The sequence below is a fragment of the Cyprinodon tularosa genome, unplaced genomic scaffold (genome assembly GCF_016077235.1).
Source record: "Cyprinodon tularosa strain WSP-4 unplaced genomic scaffold, ASM1607723v1 ctg77, whole genome shotgun sequence".
Lineage (NCBI taxonomy): Eukaryota > Metazoa > Chordata > Actinopteri > Cyprinodontiformes > Cyprinodontidae > Cyprinodon > Cyprinodon tularosa.
The window spans coordinates 100,064-125,927 of NW_024039529.1; the positions used below are offsets into that span (position 1 = coordinate 100,064).

At 34.3% G+C, this 25,864-nt stretch overlaps 1 protein-coding gene across 2 annotated transcripts in view; it reads right to left on the reverse strand.

Annotated features, from left to right (window-relative positions):
• Positions 1–4,689: 4,689 nt before the first annotated feature.
• Positions 4,690–25,864, reverse strand: part of kcna4 (potassium voltage-gated channel, shaker-related subfamily, member 4) — a 73,112-nt gene continuing 51,937 nt past the window's right edge. For both annotated transcript variants that reach the window (XM_038270646.1, XM_038270647.1), the window contains one exon: positions 4,690–5,922. The gene's annotated coding sequence lies outside the window, so the exon portion shown is untranslated. The remainder of the gene's footprint in view (positions 5,923–25,864) is intronic.

The window sequence follows — 25,864 nt, forward strand, 5'->3', positions numbered from 1 at the left end:
ATTCTTTACCCCTAATGTTAAGATTGACCGGAATATGTTTTTTTAATAACCTTTCCAGGTCAGTGAAGATTATATCAGGGGGACAATATATAGGTGATCTGGACAACTTCAGAAAAAAAAAAAATCACATTTTCAGTTAAGTTATATCAACATATCAGACCACATAAGTCCAATAAATGATGCTCATGATTTCATAAAGCACATCTATTCTAAATGAATGCAGTTAATTTTCGCTGACAGCTTTAAAGTTCTTCTTTCCCAGAGGTTAATCTTTCTTAACTCCCTCTTCAATCCTGCTTTAGACACATTACTGTGCTCCCTTGAATCACCTGCCTGGCTAATTACAAGCTTGTTGTTAGTATTTTAGAGCACAAGTTGCTTTTTGTGAACATGAAGCCCTCATCTTGTTTTTTCAAATTTGTCAATTTTAGCTTTGTTTTATTTTTATTTGGCGATTTATTTGTGGTAAGGAAAGCTGACCAGAGTTACAGCCTTCAAACAATGGGACAGAACTCCACCTGCTGATGAGACAAGAGCTTCTAACATACAGATCAAAACATATTCGTGCATTACTCACGGAACATCCAGCCTAATTCTAATTTGGGAAAAGATTTGAAAATTGATATGCACAGACACAGGCACATCTAATTTAATTGAATTTCGGCTGGAAATAATGGGAAGGATTCGACTCTCTGGACATGCAACACTGTCAGACATACCCCATTACACTTGCAGAAAAGGGCGTTTATGCAGGGTTTTAATGGGTACAAAGTTTAAGTAAGAGTTTTGTGTAATATTTTGTTGGTATAGTTCATTTAACAAATGAAAAAATGCATTTATTAAATGTGACACACTAAAAAAAGTTCAGGGAGTAAGAATAATGTTAAAAAGGTATTTGAGCAAACTGTATTATAAATGCATCCTGTTTTCAGTATATTATTTATAATCCAACTATTGATGTCTGTCAGTTCCTTAGCTCCGTGACCCTAACATCAACCGGAAAACATAAATTGTAAATTTGATGACAAAGAATGTTAAACCCAGTATTTTCTATGTGTTTTTGTTTGACTCACAGTTAAAGACACTTAGTTTGAGACAAAATAAAATCATTAGGTCCTACGTAGGAAAGATATGTTTTTCTTTTATCTCTTGCTGGTAGATGCAAATTGGATTTATAAGGGACAGTTGCTTTATTCCCACCCAAAAAGATAAAACTAATTTGAGTCAATGTTATTTGCCAAGAAAATGTCCTATTTGGATGATGTTTCTGTATTTTTTTATCATTTCAGTTAGATTAAATGCAGGAATTATTCTACTCTGAAAGAGAAAAATGGTTTAATCCTTCCTATTGAACAGTGTTTCAGTTCTTCTTCACTATTTCAAACAGGATCCCTGTTTTGCACATTTTGGGATTTCACTCTGATGTTAAAACAGATAATTTCTCTGAGGCTGCAACATTACCATTTATCCTCAGACTAATACAGTTCTTTCAGTCTGCATCTACTGGGAAGAGTATTAAAAGTAAGTTGGCTCCGTTGGAAGTAAATATATCCCATTTCATCAATTTATCCTCCCTAAATCATTCCATAGAAAAACAAAATTATATGAACAGATATTTGTGAAGGACATATTTAGATATGCGGCAAAAATCTGCTTGTATATGCCATTCTTTTAATTATTTTGTGTAATTTTGGATTTTATTGTAGGTGGGCTATGACTATTTGAATTATAAATTTAAAAACATGAAAATGTGCCTTATATAGAAACAAAATATGCTTTTATCTCTCTACATGAGCCTAATTTACAGACCATTCAGCAACAAGCCTTTGAAATTGTTAACTTTTTAACTAAAATCTTTCTAATTATAATCAGATTGTCCTTCAAATTCAAACTGTTGATCTCTCTGCATTTTCACCTCTTTATTTGAGTTTTCTAAATCACACAAATTATAACTAATCTTATTACAACAATGATTTAGTAGTATTGACGCACAAAATATATAATGACATTCAGCTCATGAGATTTCCTGGATAAATATGTCAAATTAACTTAGCTCCATATAAATTTTGCCTCCTGCACCATTAATTCTGTAATTATCAGCCTTTGTGATGCTCAGTCTCCTTTACATGACTTTGCATGACCCTTCTCTTTGTTATGACTCGTCTGCTTATTCAAGCAGATGTAAGTGAGCCATGCATCAGCACCACTGCAGCCTGATAAATTATTTTAATTTAGAGATAACGGAAAATCGGTTAGAGGCTATCCAGATGTTTGTTCCGCTTAACTGGAGGATCAATTTCCAGGCTGGTCATGTTCTCGTTGCATCTCCTAACCTGTGGACATGTTCCTCTTTAGCTTAATGTCCCCTGTAGCGATGTCATGCTGAATCATTCGTACCTTAAGATGTTTTAAGTGGGTAGCTTCCAGGCACAGTTTAGTGATGGTGTGATATAACCGTTTTAAGGTCTCTGAGCACCCAGTGAGCCAATGTTAAAATTTAAATCCTAAGGTTATGCCTTGTCCCTGAACAGGGAGCTGTGGGATTTATGGAGCCTTTACAGGTGCTGAACAGCTTGAAGCACATAATCTGACAAAACTGTTGAACAAAATTAATTCTGGACACATATCTACCCCCTGGTTATGTTGAAATTTCAAATAAAGGTAGGAATGTTGTTTATTCTTCTTATATGATATGTAGACAGGGTGCAGTTGTCTTTGCAATTTGGTGTTTTGGCACAAGATTAGTTTCTAGGAAACAGTTTGGTCTGCTCAAATGTAAAGATCACTATTTAAAGATAGAGATGTTATGGTTAAAATTTGATTTGTTTTGTTTTACAGGTCTTCAAGGATTGGAAAAAAAACGTATGTATAGTAGCAGTCTGATCCTTAAATTATAACTGTAAATAGTTTAAGTCTATAAAATCACTTCCATGTACAATATATTCAGTAGAATATGTTGTTATTAGCCATCCTCTGATTTTTGTTTGTGCTGCAAACCCTTGAATCGTAAATTCAATACCGGCAACACTGTCCGCTCACATAATTTTTTTTTTTTTTTTACTATTTTGAGTTGTAGTTCTGAGGATTCCCATTGGGAACATAAAAATGTAAAACTAAATATTTTTCCACATATAATGTTTATGTTTAATGCTATTTCTAAAGTTAAATTAAGCCACTTTTCATTTACCTGAAAGTGAGTAAAACATTTCAGGTAAACAAAATATTTCCAAAGAACAAAAAATATAAAAAAAAAAAATATTTTGATACATGAGCAAAGGAATAATAAGCCCAAGCAAAGTCCCTTTCTTAAAAAAAAAAAAAAAAAAAAAATATTTTCTAAATATGATACTTTTGGGGTTGTTAATTTCAATTAATGTTCTTGGTGTTTTTATTTCAAGGAGTACTGATAACAGTTGCTGTTTTTGATAGTAAAAAAAAAGATTGGATCCAATTGGATTTTAGCTTCTAAACATTATTTTGGCATCATTTAAGTTTTTATTGCTGTTCTCAGATAAATTTTCCTTGAATCAACCAGCAACTATTTTTTTAAATACCATAAGCAGTTTAAATGTAGGGACATTAACCCACTAAGTCTGTATAAAATCCTCTGCATTAGTGTGATGATCGAGTCTCACACACTAATGATCATAATGTTATTTTATCCAAACAGCAGTTTCTGCCTCAAATCATTGCGAACTCAGGTTAACTACGTAAAAAAAAATATATTATGTTTTGACAAAATCTCACGTAAAAGTCATTCAACTGCAGCCATTGCTAATGTTAGAATTTCTGTGCTCTGTTTCTTAAAGGTTTAATAATAAGGTATAATTCTTTAGAAATATCTTAATATGGATCTGCACGTGTAATAAAACAGCAACAAAAACATTCTGTATTCTCCTTCATTTTGTCACTGTGTAATAACTCTACAAGCACTAATTATATATTTTTTAATATTAGTTCTATTTCATTCATTTTCAGCAACAAGAACATCTCTTTGTAATCCAAAGCTTCCTTTCTTGCTGTTTTTAAGTTGCTTTTTATATATATATATATATATTCTTTATTTAACGTTACCAAATTTCATTTAATTGATTTAAAACAAAAAGCTTGGTAAAAAAAAAAAGGAGTTCTCTATGGTAAGAAAATCACAAAAAATATCATATTTACTGCATCCCAATATATATATCTTTCCTAGAATCACTCCACTTGTAAACTACCTAACATTTATTTTAAAACTATTTCTTAGTTAAAAGCTTCTTGACACTAGGGAAATATACTTTAATATTAAGTAAACTACTTTTTTCTTTTTTTTCTGAGGGATACAATTTAAAGGGCAAGTACAATTGCCTTTTTTTCAGGAAAGAGCAGGAATGTTCACTTTGGGTTTTCTTTAGGAAATGCTATATTTAGGAAGTCTAAATTCAAGCTTTTTAGTGCAATAATTGCTAACACTGTCAAGAAAAGGAAATCGAGGAAAATATAGGGAAATAAAACACTGTCTCCATAAAAAATATGAGCTATCACTACTACTGGCAGGGCGGCAGAATCTTCTAATCATTTCATTCACAGGCAACATTGCAAGTCTATGAGACGTAACTAAGTCCAAAGGTTTTCAGACGAAGCTGCACAGAGACATATGTTCTGCTACGCATGATAAAACAACTGATATGCAAACAAATACAAAAATCAACAGCAATGGAGAATGTTTGAGCAGCATCAGTAACAAATGAGGAACGTGATTGTATCATGTTTTTTAACAAACCAAGCAGATTCTCATGGTTGATGGTCATAACAGTCAAAGAAACTAAAGAAAAAATTTACTCTGCTTGCAACACATCTTCGGACACACATGTATAAACGTCTGATATTTACAATTGTCTTTATCCCTCTCCCATTCTGAGTGCATCTATATCACAACATTTTTCAGAAGTCCACAACATACAATAAATTCAGGGTTTCACCTTTGGTTATGTAATTATCAAGGCTAGGTTTAAAAAAATATAGAACACATGTTCATGTTACTTTTGCATACAGAAAATTCAGAGTGAAACATATCAGCAAAGCAGCTGGTCAGCTCTAAACTTGCATCTGAGAAAATAAAGAAAACAAAAGTAAAAGTACTTTTTTTTTTTTCCTCAATAACCTGGAAGGTGAAAGCTTTAATCTGCCATTTCATGTGATAAAAACTGAATGTGGCAGATATTTATGACAGGTGTTTATGTTCCTGACATCTTTGCTTTAGTGTAAGTGATTCTTTATGAAAGAAGATACTCTTCAGGAGTATTTTAGTGTGCTGCCTTCTCTCCCAAGCTTTATATGCCTTCTTAACGAGGATTTTCTTGTGTTATCAGTATAAATCAACATTTTTGTTGCCAGCAACTCAGGCCAGCCTTGTTCTGTTGACAATATGAACCAAAATGAAAAACAAAACATTTGTAGTACTGGCTGCATAAGAGCAGAGGGCCAACATACCATTTAGGAACCAAAGACTCCTACAAAGCTGACCCAGCTAGAACATAATGTTAACATTACAACCAAACGTTTCTATCATATTAAAATATTCACATCTGTTCCTTACAAGACACTTTTTTTCACATGAAAAGAAAACATCTTTAAACTTTTATAAGTATCTTATTATCATTACTCCTTACATTTATCTAAGTGTAATTAAGGCAATCATTTTGGGCCACGACTTACTTTTTTTCCAAGTCCAGTGTCAACCCTTTAAGGGTTAGTTTACTGATAAATTAAAGCAGCTTTCTTCTCTGCTTCTCAGAATTTGTTCGAGGTCCCGTCCGGTTGTTGCTTTTTCTTTTTTCCTGTGTCCAATAGGGCTTAAAGTTGACTGGTCACAATGTTTTGCTTGTTGTCTGGATTCTCCAGAGAGGTGGGGGTTATTCCCTCTCTCTGTAACTGGCAGAGCTGCAACAAGGAGAGAACAGGAAATGGGAGGAAATTAGTCATTATTCTTCAGAAAATGGCATCTTCAGAGTAGAGCAATTTGCCCAAACAAACAAACAAACAAAAAAAAATGGTGCAGTGCATGTTTTGATTTCCCTCCAAGAGGATTTGCACGTCGATAGCAAAAAAGATATGGACTAACCACTTTTAAACCATTTCATAAAAGCTTTGTTAACAAACTCCTAAAGTTAGCATTTATATCTTTGGTTCTTCACTTGTATAAAAGAGGACCGTGCCAAACATCAAGATTTTTTTTCTTAGACATTTTTCATGCATTCATGTCATCTAAATGCATTCAACAATATCCTAAAACTGTTAGGAATTGCCCTTGACATATTCTTTTTAAAAAAAAAACCTTTTTGAAACAATAGTGATCACAAATACACAACTTTCGCATAACTATTAAATTAGTAATCAAAGGTTTGGTTTTCCTAAAGCTATATGCTAAAATACATTTAAAATGCTCCCCAGAAAAACACTGTATATTATATCTTTAAGATAATAAGAGGTTGTGAGAAACATATATATATTACATTGTGTTTTCATTGTGACAACAATAAACATTGCCATCCTGGAACAACACCTTTGAAGAAAAAGGTTAGACACACATTTAAGAGAGAAAAAATGTTTTTTGTAAAGGTTGCGATGATATATAAATAATTGTATTATCTTTATAAAAGCAAACCAAAGCTGGACCCTGACTTATCCTAAATGTGGTTTTGTAGATAGTAAGGTACTGTGCTTATCCATACATGTTTATATGTTAAAAACCCTTTAAGACAAAGAGGATAGGCTGGCTTTTTGCAATGACTGTAAATTCCTCTTGGCATGTCATATTCCTCCCACGATGATCAATTTCTTTGTTTTAAATTATTCAAATTAAATGCTAGAAAAACACTGGAGGGTTTTCTTTTTATCAGTTTTCTAGAAATATTATGGTGCAAGAAAACAAAGGCAGCCAAGACAGAAATAAGAAAATGACAGAACTATGTGGTAACAGTTATAGAAACTAAAATGTTTTATATTGTGAATTCAGAATCTTTTACCTAACATGTGATTAATGTTCTACTGAATTGATGATACTATGTCCATCAACAGGGTTATTTGTGATATATAGAGAAGTTATTAAGTTAACCATTAACATTTATTAGCTCTGTTTACATGGTAATAAAAAATAGGAATTAACAGTCGAGCTAAGTCGGAATATTATGATCAGATTTGGTAGGATCAAAATAAAATTAAAATCTGACTGGGAGTGGAGGTTTATGCCGACTGACAATACAATCAGCATGCATGTAGATGCTTATCAGGATCAAGGTATTCGGAGGCAAGCTGAGCTAAGAGTGCATCTTGCACCAATGTGACGTATTGTGAGCGGCTAGACGCTAGTCATGATATCAAGATTGGCATAGGCCTTTTATCCCACTTATTTACAGTATGTCCATATAAACTATAAAATCTTAGTATTAATTGTTTTTGTTTTATTTCAATCCGATCGTGAAATTTTGTGCAGGTAAACAAAACTTCTTCTTTTTCAGTATAATAGATGATGCCTCAATTTTAGTATTCTTGTTAACTCTCAAGACTAAGTTACTTCCAACGAGAAGAACTGGTTATATTAAGGTAAGTTCACCTTATAATGTGAAATAAACAGTAACAGAGTTACACATCAAATACTGTATATATTTATCAGCTAGACTGTTTTTCAGCACATACACTTTAATTCAGCGGGTTTTGTTGATAATGTTAATGAATCTGGCAAATCAAAACTCTCTTAACAGTTTGTGCTCCTGCATAAAAACACATTTTAGAACTTGATGCAAAATACTTTTTTTAAACTGCAGCAATTTAGCCACAACTTACTGGAAATATTACTTGTTAAAAAAACAAGAGGTTAAATTGGCCTATTTTAACTTTAATTAAATGTGAAAATATTAAATATCTCAAAATTTTAGAGCAGAGCAGAAATAAGTAATGGAACAACAATTTTCAAACTATTTTCGATATTCTTGTCTGCTTAAAACATTTTGCAACCTGGGACGTATTAGATTATACGGTCAATAAAAATCTCTTATATGTTAAACCAAAACCACTGTTCATTTATAAAGGCTAGAAAACCTTATGAAATATTAATAATTGTGATCAAAGTTGTATATCATATTCCTATATGTTTAGGATTTTTGGGGACTTTTGCAATTTTTTCTTACGGTGGTCAATTTGACGTTTATTGGATATCAAAGCCAGTAAAGCTGTTAGTAATCCAATATTAGCTGGCTCAAAAGAGTAAAAAGAATGCATGTGAGTCTTCATTATACCTAAATAAAACAATTGCTTAAAGCAAATTAACAGCATTGTGGAAGTACACTAAAATAAGCTTAGGAAAATATCACTGCTGCTAATTAGCTTTGAGCCTAATGTAACTTTCCCTGTTACTGTGTGTTTTCTTTTTAAATGGTGTTTCAACTCAAATTGTAATTCCTTCCTCATAAAGTATTATGTTGTTTTGGTTACACCCTTTGGGGTGCAACATTTTGCAGAGTAACTCTTCTGTGTCACAGCTATTTGTGCTTATTAAGATGCACACTATTAAAGACGAGCGTCCTCTTTATAAACAGAGCAGCTGTTGTATAATTCTCCACCTCAATAATTTGAGGATTTCCATAGTCTCAAAGGAGATGAAGCCATTCTGTATGCAATCATAGCTGCAGCAGGCGTGAGCCAATTATAACAACAGATACTGAGTATTTTATCTAATTCCCTTATTGCTTTCCAGAGAAACATGTGGTTATTTACATTTCTTTAAAAAAATAAAATCCCCCACAATGCCAAATAGGCAACTATAGCATCCAGATCTACAGATCTTTTAAGTCCAAAGCATAGTGCTATTAAACAGGATTGAAGTGTTTTACCTCTTGTCAGATTACTGTTTCACTCTGCAATCTATTCCTGAGGGATTTTTCGTGACACAAAGCGCCACATCATTGTAAAATAAAAGGAAAGTGGATTATAGTTTATATGCATTATTTTTGTTGTTGGTTTGTTTGAATTTTCTAGAACAAGAATATGAAAACTGTGGCATGCATAGAGTATGCTTAACGTTCCCCTCAGTAAACACTATGCAGCTGCAACAGCATTTGTAAGTTTTTTAGGGTATGCCATCTGTAGAGGCTGACATTTTTGCCCATTCTCGTTTTTCGCAAAATAGCTCCAGCCCAGTTACCTGGGAGGGAGAACCTCAGTTTTCCTGGCTTGCCCTAGATTCTCAATTGGAATTAGGTTATTTTAAGACATGAATATGCTGAGACAAAAAACTATTTTATTGTAGCTCTGGCTGTAAGTTCATAGCTTCAGTCCTAAGCTCAGGCCTGTTGCTTAGCATCATCTATCTTTCTACCAGCTTTCACCAGCTGACCTTTCCCTGTTGAAGAAAAACTCCACAGTATTATGCTGCCACTTCCAGTTTTGTTTGGGGGCAAACTGCATATTGGATGCCTCTTCTCTCTGCAACTCTTATATAAGACTAGATTTGTAGATAGCCTGATTAATAGTTGCTGATAGAGGCTTGGATCCCTGCAGCTCTCCTTAAGGGATGCAGAGATTCTTTTTACACCCTCTAGCCACTACTCTTATAAATGCTCTCTTTGCTAGCATCTCAGTTTAGATGTAGGCTTAATCTTTCTAGCATTATTGTAGTCTTTCTATTTTGGATGATAGGCTGAAAAAACTTGCGCTAAATTACACAAAGAAAAAAATAATTACTAAAATCAGCCGTCTTCTGCAAAATAACAGATCATGTATGTCGGATCTCAAAGGTTCTCATTCATATTATAAAGGAATTTTGTATAAATAATACAAAATAAAATCTGCCTGGTGTATAATAAGATAGAATATTAGATATTCTGTCTTATTACTTAGGAGTGTGACTGATAGACGACAAGCTGAGCCTGTCATCTCCATTAAAACTTCACTCTTTATAACTATGCTGAAGCAGGAGTCTTATTTCAGCAAAAGATGTAATAGTAATATACTGTAAAAGTTAAGGTAGTGTAAAAAGATAAATGATGTACAATATACACATATGGTCGAATGTTGACAGTTTTATTTTTGCAGTTAACGGTTGGTGATTCTCCACATGAAAGGGTATAGCATGAAAAAAAATACTCTGGAGAGACACCTGCATATGAGCTGGAAAAAAAGATGCATAGAATACGTGAAAGATGTGAAAATCTGTGAAATCTGCTAACATTAAAACCCCTGAAAAACTCTCATCAAAGTGAAGCATTTTCTAAAGTACTGTCATTCACTGTCATCGTAGGTTTTGTTTGTAGTTAGAAAAGGATTGTTCTTTAAGGGCAGCTGCTCATTTTGACCTTTACAAGACAAACTTTGCAGGGTACCACTAAATGGCATCTCATTCCTGCATGTCTCTTATCCCATTTGAGTACGACTCTAAAATAAATAACAAACGTCAGCTTTAGGTTGGTTAGTTAGTGAACTTTGAACAAATGCTTCAATTTATTATGATAGTTAGCTGCCCCACATAGGGAGAGGACGAAAAAAGGTGAAATTAACTTATAAAAGAAAGCAGATTATAAAAGGTAGCATAGATGGGTGGAAACTGGTTTGTTGAAAATGGGTTACATGAAAGTAAGTAGAGATGCAACAGCTGTGCGTAGTTACAAAATGGAAATTAAACCTTGGTAAAAGACAGCTTTGGTTGTCAGCTTTACCAGCAATATTTGTTACAAAAACTTCATAAACCTTTACCTCTTGAATTATGTTCATTAATTAATTTACTCATTAATCAATTCATCTATCCATTAATTCAGTCATATGTATGCATTTAAAAACGTATTCATTTTAAGATATTTATCTTAAGTTTTCAGGCAAATTATTTAATGATGCTGTAAGAACACCACAGGATATATTTAGCCACTATTTATGCATCTATCTATCTATCTATCTATCTATCTATCTATCTATCTATCTATCTATCTATCTATCTATCTATCTATCTATCTATCTATCTATCTATCTATCTATCTATCTATCTATCTACAACAACATTTTTTTTATTTGTATTGAGCTCTCATCTTTTCATACCCCTGTTTTGTGTTTTTGAGGTCTTATTCTGACTTAAACAGCATATGTAAATACATTGTGTTGAAAAATTACTAAAAATATAAGAGATCTATTTAGGAAATAGCATACCTCATACATTTCCTAAATAAAACACTTAGGATTGCAGAATATATGTCAAGAGAACCTGGATGGATTTTGCACCCTTGAATGGAGCCAAGGCTCTTTTTTCTGCTGTATTATGACACTGCTTGCTCAAGGCGAACCCAGGAGAACCGCATTAAACCTGTTAAGATCTACAAACCTCCTCTCTGATAAAAAGTTATCCCTGTTCACAGTTCAGGGGCCCAGCAGCTGTTTTCCTTGGGACTGGATTTAAAATGATTATAGTTTTTGCAGAAAGGAGCCATTCGAGACTGCCAGAAAGACATCCTGCAGGTACAACAATTATGTGGAGAGATTTTTATAGCCTCAGGGCATGAAGTGATATTAACTAACAAAACCGCAGGCGGTTGATGCAATTATTAAAATCAAATGACTCAACAGCTTCTTCACCTGATTTTCTGAAAATCACTTTTCCATTCAGGGACAAACAGGCTTTGATTGTCAGAATTTCAATTACTTCATCTTCTAACCAATTACTAAATATCTCATTTTCTGTGCAGATTGAGTTCAGCTTCATTTAAACTTTAAAGTCACTATTGATGTTTTCAGTAATTCGCTTTCCTCTGCTTTTTTTCTGCCCATTTAAAGAGGTGAAGCTACACCGTTTCTTAGTCTGATCAAAAGTCTCATTAAAAGTATTAACAGAACATTAAAAAACTTGTTAACAAGAAAAATCACAGAAATGTGTTATTTAAATGTTTCTTCAGTAAACCAATTCAGAGAAATTGGAGCTTCTGTATTAATATGATGCAACTGAATGAAGGCGTTTTACATAGAGTATTTATTATTATAAAACCAATAACTAAAACAAAATATATAAAACATTAGTTGCACTTGTGTCTCTTTTTAAAGGGATTTTGTACAGATTCAGGTCAGTTTGTTCTTAAACCGTTTCGGACTTTTCCATTTTTGATTGTTTTGCAAAGATCAGATGACTTTAAGGGTGATCTGCTCACAGTGTTTTCTTGGGAAATGTTTAATTAAGGTGAATCTCAATTGAAATATGGTTTAATACAACATTTTCTGAAAATTATATGCAATTAAATATACACTGAACATGATACCTATTTTATTACCCCTCTAAGCAACTATTTTTAGTTGGAAAATTTAATGCAACCAAACAGTCTTTTCAAAAGCATCAATGTGTCTTGAAGACATAACCTTTACTTACAGTGTCGTCTGACTGTAGGATGCATTGGAAACTGCCTGCAATGCTGTCACATTGTATTATTATGTCACTACTTGTCCTCTTTTATCCCTAAGATTAAGCAGCTTTTTTACTGTTGTATTTCACTTCTAGCTCTGTACACATGCTGAATATGTCAAAAAGGAAAACTCAAATATTAGATATAGACTTATTAAACATACTGTAAACTTAAATATATAGAATATTTCTAGGAATGTTTGGCGTATAGATAATAATACTCCAAAACTTAGTTAATTAGAACATATATAGGATCAACATTTTAGAAAAAGGATATGCTCGACAGCAAAGTAAGGCTTCTGAAAAGTACATTCATTTCTATACTCTTAATGCTCTGCTGGGCCTCCTTTAGCACGGATTACTGCATCAATGCACCATGGCATAGAGGCGATCAGCCTGTGATTCTGCCAATGTGTGATGTTTGTTCTGGTGTCTCCCATCTTCCTCTTGATAATAGAGTGCGGTAGATTATCTATGTGGTTCATGTCAGGCTGGTTTGCTGGCCAATCAAGCCCAGTACCACAATGGACAATGAAGCAGCATTTGGTTCATTTGAATGAGTACTTAAGTGGGAAGTCCTGCTTGAAAATGAAATCATCATCTCTATAAGCCATGTAAGCAGACTTAATTATTATATGATAATATAATAATCACCTTTATTTGCTTTTGCAGTTATACATTACAACAAAATATGTCTTCTTTAACCTATTCCTTATGGAACAGTGAGTAGCTTGCTGTGCCTGGGGAGCTCTTTGAGGTTAAGGGTCTTTCTCAGGAAACCAAAGTGACAGTCTGAAGATGCAAATGCCCTGTTTTTAAGCAACTAGGTCACCTATTCCGTATAACACCACCCCCACCCCTGAATTAATGCCTAAACGTAACAGCGAAGAGGGGCAATTAACAGATGTCCTAATGACAGATAATAGCAACCTTTACAAGAGAGGTATGCCACAAATAGGCATTGCTTCAGAAGCTGGTTTTTCACCAATTTTTCGATGAAACCATATTTATACAAAGTTGAGCCGAAGGAAAAATATGGCAAGGAAAGGTACACCAACACAAGGGTTAACAACCAAAAATACCAAACCCATTCTTGATTTTGGTGACGCTTCACTGGCAGATTAGCCACACGCTCATCCTAAACATGGACACAAGTGTCTTACCTCGGCTACTGTTTGGTTTAAGCTTCTCTTTACAGATAAAAGTAAAGTCTGCATTTTGCAAGGAGCGGTGAGCTACAGAATCCTCATGAATTAAAATACAAACCTCAGCTCAATTTTGAGCCTTATTTGAAAGACTGCAAATACTTATGTAAAAGTGTTTTTATTATTGTTTTTCTATTTTCAATGAATTTGAAACAATCTCAAAATGATATTTTTCTTCCCATCACCATGATGGGGTTTTGTGTGCCGAACTATAAGGAAAGAGATGACTATTTATGCCATTTGGAATAAGGCTATAATGTAAGTAGATGTAGAAAATGGGCAGTACTGTGAATACTTTTGGATGGACTGTACATTTAGGAATCCACATAGAAGAAAGCATAGGCCATATTTTTTTTGTTTCCAAACAAATAAGAAGGGCATAAAGGAACAGAAGTTGGTCCTTGTAAATGTGAATAAAACTGAGAATATTTAAAGCACTTCATCAGTATCAGACTTCAAAAACACAACATACAGGGCTTTTTCCTTCCAGGCCTCTCCATGGATAGCTTCTACAGTATACTGGGTCACAGTTTTGTCTGACATGGTCAGAAGGGAGAAAGAGGAACAGATGGAGCAGTTGCCTATTTTCTTCACAGCCCTTAGAAGCTTAAACTGACCCTGTGACAACTATGATTTCAAGCCAGAAAAGAGTATATTCTAAATATTTTTTTCTAAATTCATAATTATTTTCAAGTGCTTTGTCATCCACGTAGCAGCCATTTTTGTGCCCAATCAATGGTCTTGCCCTCAATCCTAAAATAAACACAGAAGCTGTGTGACAAAGAATTATTTCACACTAAGAGATTGATTACTTTAAAGTGCTGTTAAAAGGCTGAAAATAATGCTGATTTTACATTCCCTTACAGACTAACACAAGAAGAATGCATAATTTTATTTCAAAATTTGTAGACAACAGGTTTATTTAATATGAGTTTATTATCCATCCATCCATCCATCCATCCATCCATCCATCCATCCATCCATCCATCCATCCATCCATCCATCCATTTTTTTAATTGTTTGTTTTTCATATTTCTATTGTTAAAGCTTGATGATAAATGGAAGCATTGCTTGTCCAGACCAAAGGAGATTATAGCTTGTATACATGTATGAACTTCCCTGTCTGTAGTTGTTAAGTTTTATTAGTGTATCTACAGAATAACTTTGTGTTTAATCCCTGCAGGAAAGTGCTAAGCTGCAGATTTTACACATGGACCCACACATAATAACCAAACCATATACCAAAACCAACCTCTTTAAGGACATAGGGGTGAAGAGGACATTAACTGTAAAAAAAACTATTATAGCAGAATCAAGCTGGGAAATGAGACATATCGGCTCCTCATTACCTTGCATACACATTTCATCTACTGGTTCCAGCTACCAATGATCTTACATATCATGTGTTAATTGGTGCCTGCATTTTAATATGGAATCCTCCATAGACGATGTAAGAGCTGGTCTCTTTGAACAGCTAATATCTAGACTAAAAATCAAAGAATTAAAAAAAAGAAAGTGCAAAACATTATGCCTTGTTGCTTTGTTGCAGATTCATAGAAAATTGTCAGCCCAATCTTTGAATTTCTTATTAAAGAGGTTGTATCATTGTGACATTTCCAATTTAAACTCTTCCTCCTTTGAGAATGTTCTTTCAGCCACAAAATTGGTTTATTAAGTTATCATTTAAATATTCTGGTCTGTGCGTCTAAAGCACTTTCAAGGGAAACTATTAGAGCAGAGGCAGGCACTTTTGAGAAAAGCCACCTTTTTAAGTGTTTTAAAAGAAATGATAGAATTTCTGAAAAATATGGGAAGCTTTCTGAAGGAACTCCAATATGTTTTAAAATATGCAGTTAAATACAAACATTTCTAGAGGCAAAATAATTGGCCTAATTGAAACGACAAAACCCTGTGGCAGAGAAAACATCTTTTGACAGATTCCATCTTAGATTCTGAATCATTTAGGTTGGATTTGAATTGCAAAGGCTTCAGTGTTAGACAGATTTTGATCCCCAAGGCAAGGTGGATACTAACATGGAAGGAAGAGCAAACAATGTTAGCACCAAGGGAGAAACTGCTTGTATTCTGTTTGAAATATTCTTATTTATTGGTTTTTATATGCATTTACCACATTGGGGGGAAAAAATATAAATGCCATATTCTGCTTTTTTATGTTCTTTCCCAGTACCTTTTTAAAGCCACCAGCTTTTGAGAGGCTTTTCAAAGCCCCGGAAGTGTTTTGATCAGGAATGGCGCTTAATTTTATCAATATTTGTACTTTGACAGAGGGGTAGGACAAATTCTGTCATATCTTTACACCTAACTTTTTGTAATTACTACTAATATATTCAATGCATTTATTTTCATTCATTTTGAACAATCTTCAGTCTAAATAAATTGAATAGAGAATCCATATGAACCAGATGAACAAAGGTAACTTTCTCAGTTTGGTACCATATGCTGTGATCACAGTAACAATATGAACATAAGTAATTAAACTAGACGACTTTCTGTCTCATTTTTTTCCCTGCTCCGCGTGGAACATGCACCCCTTGTGCATAATTAAATATCTCATGCAGTATTCCTGCAGAGGCCATTATCATGAGGTTTTGGACTTTCATGATGGACCGGCAATTTCTTATCACTCTTTTATTTTGTATGTTGCCACACTAGAAAAGCAAATTGCAGGCTTCACTTCAGCCAAAGATTTAATATCTTAGGATATTTACTAAAAAAGGAGTGATTAAAAGTCGGCAAGTGTAGGGTTTCCCTATCCAGCATGGACTCGCTTGAACTGGAGGAAGTCTGGTTGAAACAGCCAATTGTTGCTGTATTCACACCCGCAAGTGGTCAGGGTGTGAATGAAGTGACAGGTGGCTTAATTTAAAAATTTGTAAAAGGGAAGAGGTTGTGTTCAGCAAAATATCCTGCAGTGCTTTGTGCCAGCAGCAGTAACCGGAGAAGACATGTGTACAAATTTTCTTTTGTATCATTAGTTTGTCCCAAAATTAGGTTTTAAATTTTTTTAAGTGCTAAAACAAACCTCCAAACTCAATGTATGTGGCCACCAATCAGATGCCAGAGCTTTAGGCTCTAAAGTCGATTCTCAAGTCCAAACATCGATACTTTCAATACATAGTGCTGTCCCTGCTCACCGACAGAAACGTCAACCCAATGACAAATCGTAATTGAAGTCACCTGGGGGGGGGTGTTGCTCCACAAATATCCAAGACATCAGCTGTAACCACATTTGCACCCACTAAGCCATTCTAAATCAGTAATTATTTGGAAATCTTTCTTTCATTTATTCTGCCTGACACTAATGACTGTCAGTTATACAGAGCAATTATAATAAAACAGCTATAGAGAACTTATAGAGAATGTAGTAGCCCCTTAAAAAAATAACAGTTAATAAAATGCATGTATTGTAATTTATATTCACTAAACAACTGATATATCACAATGTAGGTAAGAACAATTGTGCACATTAATTATGGTATTTATTCATGCATTTTTATATCTAATTACATATTTCAATAACTATGTTACTGTATGTGCAGCCACCAAGTATTATTTAATTGATAATTTTTTTATTATTATTTACCATATCTTTGATACCAGCCTGTATTATACTCAACATCAGATGGGAAAAGATACTAGTGTTATTGACCATCATTAGGCGGTGAAGCCTCTCATACACTGATTTAAATATCCAGGGGCTTTTCAAAGTATTGGGAACAGCAAGCTGTTTAACCCCCGGGGATTCCTTTTACCCGGGGAAAACAACTTCTGGGGCTTTGAGTAGAAAACAGGCATTGTTGCCAAACTTTCAGAAAATCGATTTTAAAAAGAAAAATGCTAAGAAATTACTAGAAGAGAAAAATAGAAAACATTAATATGAATAACAACTTATATCTCAAGTGAGTTTGACTCATCATACAGAAATATAGAATAATTTGCTTTAAAAAAATTGCAACAAAATCTAAAATTTTTAATTATATTTTGCAAGGTACTCAGTGGGGATAATCAACAGTTTTGAATGGCCTTGAAGTTAAGTAGCTGGGCGCAAAAAAAGTCAAAATCATTTTTACCCATGACAAAATTTCTAAAATGGTATTTATTTATAAATTTCATTAAATGTTGTTCATTTATCTATCATGGTTTGGACCGTGTGTATATGCCTCTTTTGCTTTGGAAAATCTCTAATATAACTGCATAGTTTTAACTCTGATGGCTTATTAAAACACATTACGGTAAGGAATAAACTGAATGGTTTATGCTGGCTGGATAACTTACTCAAAGTTAGTGTTTTTACATTTTAAAACCAAAGTATTATTTCTCTCAACTGTACCGTCATTCATCTTAGCTGTGTTTGTGTCTGAATTATTCTTTTTTATGGTGTTTTTTTTTGGCTTACATTTTATACATAGAAATAGTAATAGCATTCCACCTCTGAGATTTGCTTCAACTCATAGTGATTTTCATTACAAAAGAATGTTTTCTTTTTGTTGTGCTCTGCTAGGATCACAGACTCAAAAGTTTATGTGATGAAAAACCTTTAAATTTTGGTCTTTGTTTTTTTTGTTTTTTTTTTTTAAGCTAAAAGCCTTACTAGCTTTTAAAATTATTTCAAAAAACTATTGTCCCCTTTAGAAATTGTTTTCTTTCCTCTTATATAGGCATGATAGCTGATGCTTTGGTCCATTGGGAAACATTCAATTTCTTTCATTAAGGAAAAAAGCTACACAAATCAACCTGGCATTGTATAGAAACACAACTAAGCTGTTTTTATTTTATTTTTTTTTAAACCAAGTTTGGTTTCTTGAGCAACAACCAGAACCACAGCCATTCTGAAAAGCCTCAACAGAATCTGTATGACATTATGAGGTAGACTAAAAGATGTGTAAACCACACATCCAGTAAATATTCATGTTCAAGACGACATTTAAAAAAAATAATATGTACTGAAAAATCACCACACTGCATATTTGCTTTCATTAACAACAAATGTTCAATTGAATTGAGGAACTGTAATTCATCTGGTAGTGACTTCTGTATAGTGCAGATACACATATAACATGATGCCTAGCTTCCTGTTTGCTGACATTAATCCAAAGGCAGTGGGGGATTTTTTGCCTCTTGCTGCTTCTTGCCTCACACCCCTGCAGGGCTCTTAGATCCAACCCTCTTCCACACACAAACATACAAAGATGAACAAGATAGACTAGAAATATTCTGGCTAGATATGCAGCACAACATAAACTAGGGACGTAACACACAACTGTTTATTTTCGTGCAGACACCGAGCTCTCTGTCAGCAATATTTTTTGTGGAAAAAAAATAACAATTTGCACATCTGGTTATCTGATAACGATCATTTAGGCTGACTCGGATTCAAGCGGTGCCGTCAATGTACTCGTCACATTTATTTGCTTCTGCTTGACCTGCCAACGGTTCAGGTGTTGCAAGTTTTGTTGATGCCTCCATCCGAGTGTGAGAAGCGGGCCGTTTGGAAAGCACATGCGCAACGCAGCACATCACATTACACCATGACAGTCTGTCACAGCGAATTAAAGCTGAAACGCAAACGGAAACAGACGTCGGGGAAAAAAATCGTTAATGCCACAGAGCTCCGGTTCACCACAAGCAAGACCTGTAGGTGACAGGAAGTGGCAGGAATTAGACTGACTGGAAGCCAAAAAAAACCCCCCAAATAAAGACTTTCATCTCTGTTATTTTCATTCAACAACAGGTCAATTATTGTCCAAACAAAGGTTGTATAACCTATGGACAATATTTGTCGCATGATATGACCTGGCAGAAGCAGCTTAAAACTGGGTTACCAACAATTATTTTCATGTCAGCAGCAAAAAAAATATATAAGTCATGATGGTTGGGTTTTCTTCTGTCAGTTTGACAAAATGAGACATCAGTTCTTATCTAATCTTTTAGCTCAAAAATGACTTGCAGAATAGAAGGGCTTACGGTCCAAAATGTCATATTTAGCAACAATTTTGAGTTAGAAGGCAAGGGAGGAATAAATCCAAAAGAAACCATAACCAGCAAGAAGCATCTGAACATCTGGTTTGGCATCTGTCACTCAGCCAACAGTTCTTTCAAATCCTGTAACTAGAGAGATGGGACCTCCCTGGAACTGACTTATTCTCTGCAGTTATCTTCACATTTGTATTAAAGGCCCGCTGAACCGAAGTGTAGAACAACATCAACAGCTGCAGATGTCACCTTCTATTAACTGTCCTTAACTCAGAAGCTGTAGTAAACTTTTATACACTAAACCAGAACTCAAAATCCATGTCAGAGAAAGGTAAAACACCATCATTTTATAAAGGCCTATCCTGAATTTAGAAAAGTCACCTATCAAACCAACAATCTTTTTCTTGGAAACAGAACATACATGTGTGGTTCTTCAATTCAATTCAGTTTATTTATATAGCGCCAATTCACAACATGTCATCTCAAGGCACTTTACAGTTCACCAGATCATACAGTCAGATTGATTCAAAGTTTTCTATCTAAGGAAAACCTGTTGATTGCATCGACTTGTTGACTCGAATACAATCATTCACGCTAAGCCATCTTGTAGCGACAGTGGAGAGGAAAAACTCGCTTTTAACAGGAAGAAACCTCCAGCAGAACCAGGCTCAGTGTGAGCGGCCATCTGCTGAGGCCGACTGGGGTTCAGGAGACAGAATTTTCAGGTGTATATTTGTGGTGAGCTACGGTTTGAGACAGTCATTGAAGCTCACCATTCTCACCGCGCTTCTTTGAAGATGGAAGAGGGTCATAAGAGAAAAAAGTCTATAAAGTGTGTGAGAAGAAAAGAAAGGCCTCAGAAGAGAGCTTTCCCATTGATGCCTTAGTTAGGAAGTTTTTACTTGACAGGTAAAGTTTGGCTTGCTCTTTGACAAATCCATTTTACAGCACAGCTACTAAAGTTATCTACCTCTATATTGTAACTTTTCGTGGTCCATACATTCATTTATTTTGTAATTTGCATCATTAGTAGTTATATGGTGGCCACAGATCCTTATTTACCCTACAAACATGTCCAAATGTCCACTGCTGCACACACACACATACAAGCAGGTCAGTTTTTTAATGTACCAGTATTATTATTTGCGGGGAAACTTTTTGGATGAGATGAGATCCATCCTTTTGAATCTTATTGTTGCGTCCCTGCACCTCATCAATGAGAAATGGGTTTGTGCATGCTCTCGCACGCCTTTAATAGGGTTTCCCTTTGGGGAGCGGGTACAAGGTTGTGCATGTGCATTTTTTTTAAGTGGAGAGGGTGGGTCTTTTAAAAGATTAGCTAAAATCCTTCACTGTACCTTTGACACATTATTTTACTTGGTGGGGGCAGCATCATGCTGTGGGAATGTTCATAGAAAGGGGAAAAGGTTATAAATTCTGGACAAAAGAATGCTGCAATAAGTGGAGCATAATTAGAAGCAAAACAAAAAAAAGAGTGTAGTGAGAGAGCAAAAGTTGTCGTTATAGTGATATAAGTTACAAAAACTACTGCATAGAACACAGATGCATTGTTTTACTTTCCTTTGCTGGTGTTTATTACATATACTCTTTAATTGTGGTTCTGGTAAATTAAGCACCATTTTATATTTTGTAAAAACAAAGGAGCAGAGGAGTATTACACAGAACAAAAACTGTCATTATCTTTTCCTCTGTGTCAATCACAGAGCACCACCTCCAAAGCAGCCTCCTCTATCTCAGGCCCCCGCAGGCATTCCTCACATATGTGCTTTACAACAGTGACTTAATGAAACGCCTACAATCACTTATAAACAGCAGATGTAGATGCCTGCCAGTTGTGCTACCAAGCATAAAAAATTACAATGTTGTTTCCGTTGATAATGGTAGCTGCCAGCAAAATATTCCCAGTTTACAAACCAAATTACAAATTAGACTTCGTTTTGTGCCATTGCAATTGTGTTTTGGATGTTTTCATATTTATTATAAGTCTCAGAAATTGATTCATCATCTGTCTCAAGCAACAATTTGAAAAAAAATAAAATTATTTTTTTTTCCCTTTAAGCAGCTTAAAACATTAATTACTGCAATGTGTGAAGGCACACAAAAAATCTCTAAAGTATTTAACAGGCTGACAAACTTACTAATATCATTAATAATTTGCTGCATAATAATACTGCATTGCCTGCCATACCTTTAATTTTTAATTAGCTGTCCTATTTTTGCACAGACACCAACAAAACCGTGAATTGTTGTCATGCTCAGAGAGACTGTGCACATACAGGTGGTTTATCTTCTCTTCCAGAGGACTGTTGTTTTTATTTACACTTATAACAGAATGTGCATGCTTATACTAAAAGTGACAACTATAAAGCCCAGGGGACAGATAAAACAAATGCCAACAGCAGTGTCAGCATTCCTAGATTTATTTTTTAAATAATTTTCTTCACCGCGGTGCACTGAGGCGAATAAATGTTGCCTCTACTGTTGTGCTTTTGATGATTACAGTACATAAGAGCTACCAACACAGTTTTTATGAATATTAGCTGGAAGTTTGAATACAGTCATTTTTCAAAGGTTGTAAAATGAGTAACTGCTTTCAAGATCTCAAATTGCACATTAGTGTAGGCAGTATATTGTGGATGTTTTTGCTGTTTGTTCAATAACCTGAAAAAATAAAAAATATATACTGTATTAGATGTGCTTGAATGTTTTCTTAACCTTCTGTTTTTCCATTTCTTATGCCAGTTGATGTATATGGTGCTAGTGTGATTATATTGCAAAATATGACTTTAATTAGAACTTGCATATTTTTGTTGCTGGATCCTTCTTGTTGATTTTTTTCCTCTCTTCTCTTGTTGGAGAAATTATATTTCGGTTAGGAGTACAATGAATCATAGAGCTTGGTAGCTTTTTAAAATACTGCACTAAATAAAGAATTTTCTTTTTTTAAATCTTTGTGAGACTTAGTTGGACCTTTTTTTTTATTTGGTTATGGTTTTGATTTTATTTATCCCACGTACACCTTCCTTGACAATTGTTAGAATACTAGTTTAAAAGACTCCTAATAAATGCATCTCTTAATGCAGTAACAAAATAATTTATTAGAGAAATCTAACCTATTACTATAATGTGACAAAGAAGCTATTTGGGGAAGATGTCTCATTCAAGAGAGGGGAACTTATTTTGATCTCCACCGGTAAAGAAAACAATTATTCACCTAAACCAGCCTGTTATAGCAACAATGAAAGGGGTTTGAATAGGTTGACAAACAGGACTGGAAATAGATTCCAGTTTGTTCCAAGTATGGTAATAATGAAATCTTTGCCTCTAAATTGCCAAGACATCTAAATCAATCCAATCATAAGCTTTAAACTGTGCGTCTTATTCCTAAATGAGAAAGTTAGAAACTTTTAGAAACTTATTTAAAAGCATGCATGCATACTGCTACCTTATGGCAAGAAAAAGGCCTCAGCAATTCATTGCACTGCTGCACCAGCCCAGAGTGGGTAATAGAAATTATTTGATTCATCTTCGTCTAAGGCTTTCAAAAACTCCTTTAAATACGTTTTTGATGAATTAGCTGCACACCTCCAGTCGATATCCACATAAACTTCGACCTAGTGTGGCAAAGCTAAGGTAGACCACACGCACAAACTACAGCTGTGTTTTTTTCAGACATAATGGCTCATTAAACGCTTCATAGACTAAAATGTTTCCTCAGTAACCACTGCCTTCAAAGACCACAGGTGATCCTGCTGGGCTTAAATACCCCTCAGATGAGCCTAATCAACAGGCTGCCATCTTAAACAGGTTTATAAATAACTCAAAATAGTTTAAAAGCTGTGAAAAGTGGTTTGATTTAGCTCTGTCGTTGTTATCTTTGCACATCTTGATAAAAGTACAGTTCTTGTCAGGCCATCACTTCCCCCAGAGGGTTTCCTGTCAGGCCGAAACCTCCGCTTCAAAAAATCTTTATTTGCTTCCTTCCAAAAGAAACTCTTAATGAACAGTGTCACTCTAAAGGAACAGTTAGATGTAATTTAAAGATAAAAACAATTCAAGAAGGGGGGGTGATTACAAAAAAGCAGAATCTCTTCCAGACTATTCTTTTCAATCCAACAATTAAACTACTAGGGATTTTCTGCAAATTAAAACATTTATTTAGAAATTATAATGATTAAATAAGGAAATTTTGCACATGCATAAAATTGTCCAGCTAAAAAAAGTATTTCTATTAAAGATTTTTTTCTATTTTCGTGTATACTTGCAGATTTTTTCAGCCTTTTAATCTTGTACAACTATTTTAAATAAGATCACAAATACATGGATACTATAAAAGAAATCAATGACGGATGAGCAAAGGTTCAAATGATAAAATCTGTTTAAGAAAGTGATAAAAATAAAACGAAGAATGACAACCTTTGATCATTATTTTGGCAGCTTTAAGTCTCTGGAGGCTGCACCCTAAAAATCTTTAATTTGTCTGTGTTCAACACTGGGGAAATCAGAAATATGATTTGTTTTGTTTGTTTAATTTTTGTTGGTATATATTTTTTAACTAAAATGGCCTTTTACTGTGTATAATTGGATATCCTGTAATACTAGATGTAGATTTCCACATCCAGTGAAGCTGAAGCATAATTCCACTAAATACAAATCCAATTTATGCAACACATGGATGATTTTTAATAAGATAAAAACTAAATGATAAGTTGATTTCAAAGGAATAATGACAAGAGGATACATAATTATTGTTGAAAATAAAACACTGAAATAAGATGATAGTGTGAAACATTTATCAACTTTTTTTAATTCATGCTCACAATAAAGACTAGTTTTTTCCTCCATATAAATCTGTGTCTTTTAGCTTAATTGTTTAGACATTGTTCTGGTAACACAAAGACATAAAATGCCTCCTTTATTTTCCATGTAGTGTAATGATTTATGCTTATTGGGGCATATTTTGATTCTGGCAGTTTCCTGTGTGATGCTTGGGTCTGCTTTAATTTTGCATTTATCTGCTCCATCCAATTAGTCTGAGCATAGCTGCCAACAAATATAAATCACATTTATGCAAAGTATGGAAGATTTAAAGGGAGCTTTGTTCTACTTTGTTTTCACTTTCTTGGTTGATTCAGTATGAAAACTAATGTACAAATAATAACTGTTTGGAATGGCAGATGCAAGGCTACAATCAGCGGAATTATCGTTATTAAAAATTTGTGTAGTTGCCCAGAGTAATGAGCAAAGTGACTCACACCGTGGCCCTGTTTACCTGCCTGGATTGACTCAACTTAACTCAACTCAACTCAACGGTCCACTTGGCAATCTGCCATCATGCATAATGAGGCGGTGATGCACAGGAGGCCAAAGTTCAGCATTAGTCAATCTGTTGCAGGCTGACATGCACACAGAACGCTGTTTATTCTTCCAAATGAAGCCTTTCTGCAAAAACTTAGCTTCTACACGGCTAAAACGGAATGCAAAATGCACAGGAGCTTTCTACCTTTTAAAGGCTTTGTTAAGATGCCAATCAACATGCAGAGTCTTAAATGCTTTCTGTTCTTGGTGTCCCAGCTTTAAGAGGGATACTTCATCTTTGTTGCTTTGGATAAATCTGTAGCCGTCGCAGTAATGGAGCTTTATGAAGCTTATTAATAATGTGCTAATAGTTTTCAGAAACATTGTTTTAGACTGATGCTGTTATGAAATACTTCAGCCTGAGAAATCATTTTAGAACATATTTCAGTGTAAAAAAACAATGTTGGCTTCTATGGATTTTCTTAAAGCACTTGAAGTCCTTTTCTCTTGTTTATTCAGCCACAGAGAGAAAAATCAACAACTGGCTTGTAGCTATTCAAAAATGTACGTTAGAGACTGATTTATAACCTTTGATCAATAGATCAGTGATGCTAATGATGCAGCATCACTGATCTTTTGCCATTCTAAAGATTATTTGTCAGAGTTGATCATGTAAACCAAGGAACTTTGAATTTAGTAAACTTTTAGAAAAAGGGTCTGTTTGCATTTTTTTAACAGATGCTTTTTGATCTCTGTAAACATACCAGAACTTGGAGAAATGCCACTGAATTAAATAATGAAACATTCTTTTTTATTATTATTATTGGCTATGTTACCTTGTGGCTTTTTATGTTAAGAATGAACCATACTCCCATTGTTGCACATTGCAGCTCAAGGGATTAAAATATATATTTATATAAAGTGAAATATATCTAAA